The following is an 8,364-nucleotide window of genomic DNA, read 5'->3' as shown; positions in this document are numbered from 1 at the left end:
AAAATCGTTACCGAAACCGCTAAACCACTAATCCATTACCAACAAATAATTAAAAAAAATTCAAATATTCAAATTATCAATTTCGATTTTGTTTTTAGCTGTCCTATAAAGTTTATGTATTAACAAAGAAGTAAAGTGTGAATAATGTACTATGAGTGTAACGACCTGATTTTCGTCGTTATGGAAAAGCTAAATGGAGAAAAAATTGAGGTCAGAAAACTTTTTCGTAGTAATTGAGTAGTTAAATAACTCGTTAAGAAATTCGTACGACTTTACGAAATTGAATTCGGGCGAGTAGAACTCCTGAAATCGATCTTAGCGTAAAAGGGTATTTACTGATCGTCGTGGGTTAGAGGTGTGTTGTGAAATGGGAATTTTGGAATTCTTGAAATAACTCTCTGTCTCGATAATGCCGCTTTGGCGGGGACACTGTGGCAGGTCCGACGTGAATTAAAGTCGTTAATAAACCCCTAAACGACCTCATTATGCACTTTTCGACTTTTAGAGCTAAAGAACGACCCCCGGGCGGCACCTACTCATTTTTCACCATTCTTGAGGCTAAAGGTAAGCTTTTCACTCCCCGAATCCATTTTTCGATCCATAGAACGTAATAGAATGGGTGAATATTGATGGGAGAGGGTTTTGTTAAAGATTCAATAGTGGAAACAACACTAAATTGGGTATTAGGATCTTGGGTTTGGTCTAGGGTTATTGGGTTTGTTATAATCCGGATAATTAGACCTTTGATTGTTGACCCTTGCGTTAATTGTATGTTTTTAGACCACGAACAAGCGGGAAAAATCAGAAAAGAGAAGATTCAAGTGCCTTAGGGGATTCAAGCTTGGATTCGAGGTAGGTGATGGTTGTGATTCTATGATTGTGTGATGTATGTTTGTTCTTGCTTTATTATGATACATGTATGTATACGAATGTTGCATTATTGATCACACTTGTTGTAATTGAGGATAATTAAATAGTTGTATGCCATGAATCACCTCTTGTTGTATGATTGTGAGAATATACATTGTGATTGTGATTGTGGTTTGTTGAATGGACGGATTGCCACGTTCCGGCATAACTAACTGGGATCAGTTGCCACGTTCCGACATAAATATGGGATCGAATTGCCACGTTCCGGAATAACTAACTTGGATCGGATTGCCACGTTCCGACATGCTAACTGTTTGGGTTTGGGTTCCATGAGAGGACCATTGAATTGTGTATCTACTTGTGATGAGTTCATTCATATCTAATGATGATTGATATTGGAAGCTGGTATGTTGCTCTAAATTGATATAACTGTAATATGTGAGAATCGTGAAGTTGTTCATTGTTCGTATATGTTGATGATATTGTATATGTTCGATATGTGCATGTGATTATATTGTTGTATTGACTAATGTATGTTACACTTAGTGGGATAGCCACGTGATCCTACCAATACACGGTGGTTGTGTACTGATAATGCACTTGCTCTTTCTTTGTTGAGTACATGGCATCTTCAGTGGCTATTGATAGACCTCAGCTAGGTGATTATGAGCGTGACCGGATTCAAGGGTGAGCCAGTTGTTTAATTTCAGGCTGCCATGGATCTCTTTCATTTAAGTCCATTCTTTTCGGTCTCAAACTATTGGTTTAAGGTGTTGTTTAGTTTCGGGGTTGTACTCCTTGTTCTTAGACTTGTCGTTAGTAGAGTTTTGGTACATTGACATTCAGGTTCTAAGGGTTGAATTTCCGCATTGTTAGTTATTTTTGTTAGACTTTTGTTAGAGTTTACGGAAACTCTATTTCTTTCCTTAGTATTTTCTTGCTTTCGTGTACTTAAATGCCTTAGTTTTGGTTTAGTTGCTTGGTTTGAGTTGTAGTAGTGGTTCTCCCACCGGAGGATTAATGTGGGTGTCAATCACGACGGTTTGGGTCGTGACAATGAGACTGAGTTAACAAGAAAGATTGAAAAGGTCACAAATAAGTTTTTTTTTTCTTGACATACAATACTTCACACAATTGGGAAAAGACATGAGCTCTCAAGCTGAGGCGGAGAAGAAAGCTTACGATTCTGTTGGTATGAAGTGAGCTCTAACAATCGAAGCTAAAGGAGAGTAATTTTACAAATAAGAGACCACTATAAATAGCTTTTAGCCACTAATATTCAGGGGAGGCTTTAATAAATCGGTGGCCTAAAGCCAAATCCGAATGGAGGCCTTCAATTCGAATATATATTTTTTATAAAATTTATTATAGCCAATTATTTAATCTTTTCTTGAGACATAGTATTCATAATTTGTCAAACTTCTATTACTTCTTTGCTCTTTTATGAATTTTTTTTATTTTCTACAAATACTACTCAATATTTTTAAAAAAATAATACTTATAACCCATTAATTTTTTAAAAAAATGAGGCCCCTCAAATTTTGGGGCCTAAAGCAATTGCTTTTTTTTTTGAAGCTGTAGATCCGCCACTGCTAATATTAATATTAATAAAAAGTTTTAAAGTCTTTATCGTTATTAATCAGTTGTCATTGAATTCAATGTCGCTACAGACTTTAATTATGAACATTTACAAATAGTGTTAATTGGCTATAAATGAACACGTTTAGCGGCAATTAAGTTATTGTTGTTAAAATCATTTTCTATGTAGTGGAAACTGATAAAATGTGTATAGTTGATGAGGGCTAATAGGAGTATGAATAAAAGGTAAACGATGAGGATATAATTATTGGAAGATAAAAGGACATGTGCATCACTAATAATATTGAATAATTCACTTATTTTAAACTATTGAAAATGGTCCATCTATTCACTTAACATAAATTAGAGAAAATATACTGGACAAATAAAAATAAACAGAGAGATTATTTAATGGATGATATTTAGAGTGAAGTAGTAAAGGTAGAGCTACTTGTAAAATTCCATGACCCAAAAGTTAGAGGCACAACATAAAAAGTTAATGCCACTGAATCCAGCTTCAGTTGCAAGGAATTGAAAATCGTTTTGAGAACGCTCTTTGCCTCCAGTAGTTTGAGCCAACATGATCAAATCAGTTTGTGAAATGACCACAGAGGTATGCATAGGATCAGGTTTAACTGGTAGAATGGCCTCAACAACAATCACTTTCCCATTTTTTGTTGGTGTAGACTTATAACAGTTTTTCAATAACTTCACACAATGACTATCCGTCCAGTCATGAAGAATCCACTTTCATATATACATCATTAACAAAAATTGTCAATATTTTAAAGAAACAACTATTCATTATAAATACATTTTCTGCTAATTTTTTTAATTAATTTAAGGTACGTACCTTCATAAAAATAGCATCTCCTTCTGGAACACTTTCAAACATATCTCCTCCAACGTGGTCCACCCCTGCAATAATTAGTTTTAAAAAATGAATAATTGTATTATGTCGTTTTAGCCAATTTTAAGTTATATCAAGGGGAATTTAGTCAACCTAACTCACCCTATTCTCACCTAACACAAAAAAATTATCATCATTATGTTCAAGGTTCCTCTTAAGGAAGAACTAGGACTCTAGAGTTTCAAACCTCAGTTCAAGAATTTAAGTTAGAGCTTCTTTTTTCAGATATGTTTTCCTTTTCTTTTCTAGATATGTGAAATTATATTAAGGGGTATCTTTTCATCAATTAAGTTCCAAATTAAATCTAGTTCTTCTGTTAATGATTTTCACAGAAATTAGGATTTTTATATTGTAAAAAAAACATGATTAATTTGTGACATGAATGAATGCTCTTTTTTGGCCTATTCTCTAAGAACTGTTGTAAATGTTATGCAGATACCCTCCGTTATACTTTTGGGATATTAGTGCCCCTGCCGTCCAAAAACTAGAGTGTATGTACCCTTCACTCTAACGGAAGGCTATATAGGGATACGTGGTGCAATCTTATCTGTCGGGTCGACGGATAAGATTATGACACGTGTATGTCCATTAGTATAAAGGGTATATGTGCTCTAGTTTTTGGACGGCAGGGGCACCAATGTCCTAAAAGTATGACGGAGGGTATCTGCATACCATTTACGATAGTTCGAGGGTATATTTATTCCTTTTTCAATTAACAAAGAAAAAAGAAGAAAGGAAGGTACCTTCATAAGAAGGAGCATGTTGAACAACATGAGGCAAGTCAAAATTAATGCCCTTAATGGTTGGGTATTTAGATGTAATCATGTTGAGGTTTATTCCAAGACCACCTCCAACATCAACCAAAGCCTTGATGTCCTCAAAACCTTTGTAAGTGTCAAGTATATTTTTCATCACCAGAGTTGTATGACTAATCATTGCTTTGTTGAAAACATTACTCAATTTGGGATCCGTCTTATGATATTCAAATAAATTTACACCATGCATCCTCTCAAATGAAAATCCCCCTTCAAGAACCGTATCACTTAATCCAAACCTGTGATTTTAAATTAGATAGAAAAGAGTGAGATGTGATCTAAATTCTAATTTGATTTGCTTTTGAACTTTGCGAATAATGGGTTAAATTTATCAATTTGTCCATAAAAATAAGATTCGGCAAATTTATTTAAGTTTGAGAGAGTTAATGATCACCGTTGCTCATTTTTTGATACCCTTTTAAGTAAATTTATTTTAGGAGGACAGTTGGTTATAAGGGATAAAGCGAGCGGAGAGATAATTTTAGCAAAATAGGTAGATGAAAAGTGTATATATTTAGATCTTTTGAAATAGTCTAGGACCCAATATGGTCCTTATTTGAATATTATATATATATATATATTTCTATTTCTATTATATAGAAGAGTGAAGTGGGAGGACGATCAAGGGTAAAAATGTAATTTCATTCTAACAAAAATCTATTAAGAAAGATAAGATATATATATATATATATTTCTATTATTTAGAAGAGTGAAGTGGGAGGACGACTAAGGGTAAAAATGTAATTTCATTCTAACAAAAATCTATTAAGAAAGATAAGATATATATATATATATCTATTATATAGAAGAGTGAAGTGGGAGGACGACTAAGGGTAAAAGTGTAATTTCATTCTAACAAAAATCTATTAAGAAAGATATAAATAATTTTAGAAACATCTTTCTATATATGAAGTGAATAATGATCAAGGGTAAAAATGTAATTTCACGCTAACAAAAATCTACCAAGAATGATAACAAGATAATTAAATAGTTCTAGAAACATCTTAAGTTATTGTTATTACCATTAACTTATTTTGTAATTACTTCACTTTCTTTTCTTTTGTGAGTTATTGTGATATCTATTCATTACTCTCTCTCACTCTTTCTCTCTCTCTCTATATATATAAATTAATTAATTTATGACAAATATAGCCATATTTTACTTACATTAGAAAATAGCCTAAAATCATATAGAAAAGTATACACAAACTATACAATATAGCTTATCTATATGAACTAAATACTGACTATGCATTATGATACACTCAAAAAATTGAATATAGTTTACCTATACATGAAGTATATATGTAACTTCCGTTAAGATTATTAATGAAGTACACATATATTTGTTAGGTTATTATATATACTAGTACTAATACAAAAAATCCTAGTAGCTCAGTTGGTTGGCTACTTGAACTCCTATTTTATTAGTCAGAGTTTCATTCCCTATATTGTAATCACCTTCCTTTTTCCTCCGTAAAGAGGGTAGTAGGTGTTGATGTGTACTTTATGTAGAAGGTATAGTGTATAGTTTAAGACGAAAGAATTATCAGACAAATAAATTAAAACGTAGAGGGTATAGTTTAAGGCAAAACAATTACCAGGTGTTAATGAGTACTTTATGTTGAAGCAAAGCCAAGAGTGGCCCCAAAGATGCACCATCTTCATTATCACTAACAAACATCTTTCCCACTGGTGACAGACCATAGAGTCTAACATTATTATTATTAATGGAGCAAGTGAGCAAAGAATAAGTAGCCAACACATAAAAGCATTCTGTCTAACATATTGGCTGCATCAATAGGGTTATTGCAAGCCATTTTAGAAACAATTTGAAGAAGAAGAAAAGTTGAGTAATCATTAGCTTGGCTAAGATCTCAAATACATCCAATTCAATTGTTGAATTCAACACAAAGGGAAGTACTGATGATGACAATAATTGCATTGCATATGTAAAATTCCCCTCTTTTTCTGAGCCAATACTAATTGGTAATTGATTGTTTGCCATGCCTTAAATCAATTAGCTTAACACTTTCTCAATTTCCTCTAGCTAGTGCTCTTCCCTTTGTATATTGAGAGTGTTCTCTTAACCCTTACACTCAAATATAAATACAAATAATAATATTAGGTATCACTAACTAGGGTCAAGGTACGGGCCCAACATAACCTTTGGTAAAATAAAAAAAGTGCTTTTAAATATTTTTTTAAAGTCAAAATTAATAAGTTAGGATAATAAAAGTAAAATAATTACTAGCATATATCCCTTTACATTCATACCCCACTAAATGATTACACTATACCCCCAACTAATTTCGCTTAACTGATACTAAATCAATATCATATACTATTAAGGCTGATAGTTTCGCTTAACTGATACTAAATCAGTATCATTTGTTGTATTGGTATCACTAAGGCTGATAATTTTTCTTAATTGATACTAAATCAGTATACATATACTGTATTGGTATCATTAAGGTTTCTTGTTCAGAAATCACTCATTAGTTAATGATACTATAAGAGTGTATATATATATATATATATATATACTCTTATAGTATCATTGACTAATGAGTAATTTCCGAACAAGAAACCAGCTTAATGCTACCACAATAATATACACATATTCTTATAGTATCATTGACTAATGAGTAATTTCCGTACAAAAAATCTTAGTGATACCAATATATATACTGATTTAGTATCAGTTAAGTGAAATTATTAGCCTTAATGATACCAATATATATATGATACTGATTTAATATCAGTTAAACAAAAATTATCCGTCTTAATGAATGAGGGGTATGGACTGTAATTATTTATGAGAGAATGAATATTTCAAGAATGACTTTGAGTTTTGGTATGAACTTGTAATTATTTTGAATTTTATGGCCCATTTATGTAGTTTTTCCTTGTGACTTTTCGGTTATAACAAGTTACAGGATCTATTCAAACATGTTCTAAAGGACATTTTAGTAAATTTTATATACATTTAATTTAACCCTATAAGATTATCAAGAATTTGATCATATACATAGTTTGCAGGATCATTGAATTCGTTTCACTAATCAGAAAGTATAGTTTCATATAAAAATGAACTATACCATATAAAACCACAAATTAAATCGTACCCGTTACAAAAGATAGTTCCAAACGCTTTATGTTGGAGATAACTTTGATGGACTTTTTTTCTGTTTTGAGGAAAAGACACCTTATTTCTCTGAAAGAGAAACCTTTTGTAAATCTAAAGAAACACGACTCAAATAGATGCGTCTCTTTCCTTTTACTAATAAATTAAACATATAATAAATATGTATTATTTGTTTAGTAATATTGATCTGAATTACCCCACATGAATGACCTATTAGAGAATAGTTGTTTCTATTTCATAAACGACATAATTTTATTCTTTCTTATCCATTATAACTAGGGGTGTTCACGGTTTGGATAAAAACCGATCCAAACCGAAAAACTGAACCAAACCGATAAAATAAAAACTGATTTTATTTGGGTTTGGTTTGGTTTGTATTTTAGTATTTTTGAAAACCGATAGTATTTGGTTTGATTATGGTTTTATTCGAAAAAACCGAAGAAATAACCGAACCGAACCGATGAATTATATACCTATATTTTTATTAATATACATACTTAATATATTGTTTTTATAAATAATTTTAAAGATCTTATATATATTTTCATTAAAATTTCTTTATAATTTACTTATTGATAGCAAAAATGCCCAAGATGAAAACATTTATCTAATTGATTTCATGTATATGAGTGTCTATAACAATTCTTTGTGGGATTGAAAATGTTATTGTCTCTTCCTTTGAAGTCAATATAGTGAATTTTAAAGCTTCATTGATAGTAAATTTAGTGAACGAAAGTTCAGTAATTTAAGTCATTCTAACTATTTTTCGTTTTGAATGGATTGTTGTCACTTTTTTCACATTTTGAATGAATTGTTTCTTTTATTTTTGTGTATGGTTAATAACCGAATAACCGAACCAAACCAAACCGAAACCGATAATCACCAAACCGATAAATGTATATTATATTTGGTTTGGTTTGGTTTTGATAATTTTAAAATCGATTAAGTTGGTTTGATTTTGGTTTTGACCAATAGCCGATCCAAACCGACCCGTGAACACCCTTACAGTAATACATATCAATACTATGATAAATATGCAATAT

General features: G+C 31.5%; 1 pseudogene; it reads right to left on the bottom strand.

The window, feature by feature from the left end:
* Positions 1-2,753: 2,753 nt before the first annotated feature.
* Positions 2,754-6,275, bottom strand: LOC102590075 (caffeic acid 3-O-methyltransferase 1-like; annotated as a pseudogene).
* Between the last annotated feature and the right edge of the window lie 2,089 nt (positions 6,276-8,364).

This window comes from Solanum tuberosum, unplaced genomic scaffold, assembly GCF_000226075.1.
Source record: "Solanum tuberosum cultivar DM 1-3 516 R44 unplaced genomic scaffold, SolTub_3.0 scf00461, whole genome shotgun sequence".
NCBI lineage: Eukaryota > Viridiplantae > Streptophyta > Magnoliopsida > Solanales > Solanaceae > Solanum > Solanum tuberosum.
Note: the sequence above shows the minus strand (reverse complement) of the source record. Positions and strands in the feature narration are given on the sequence as shown.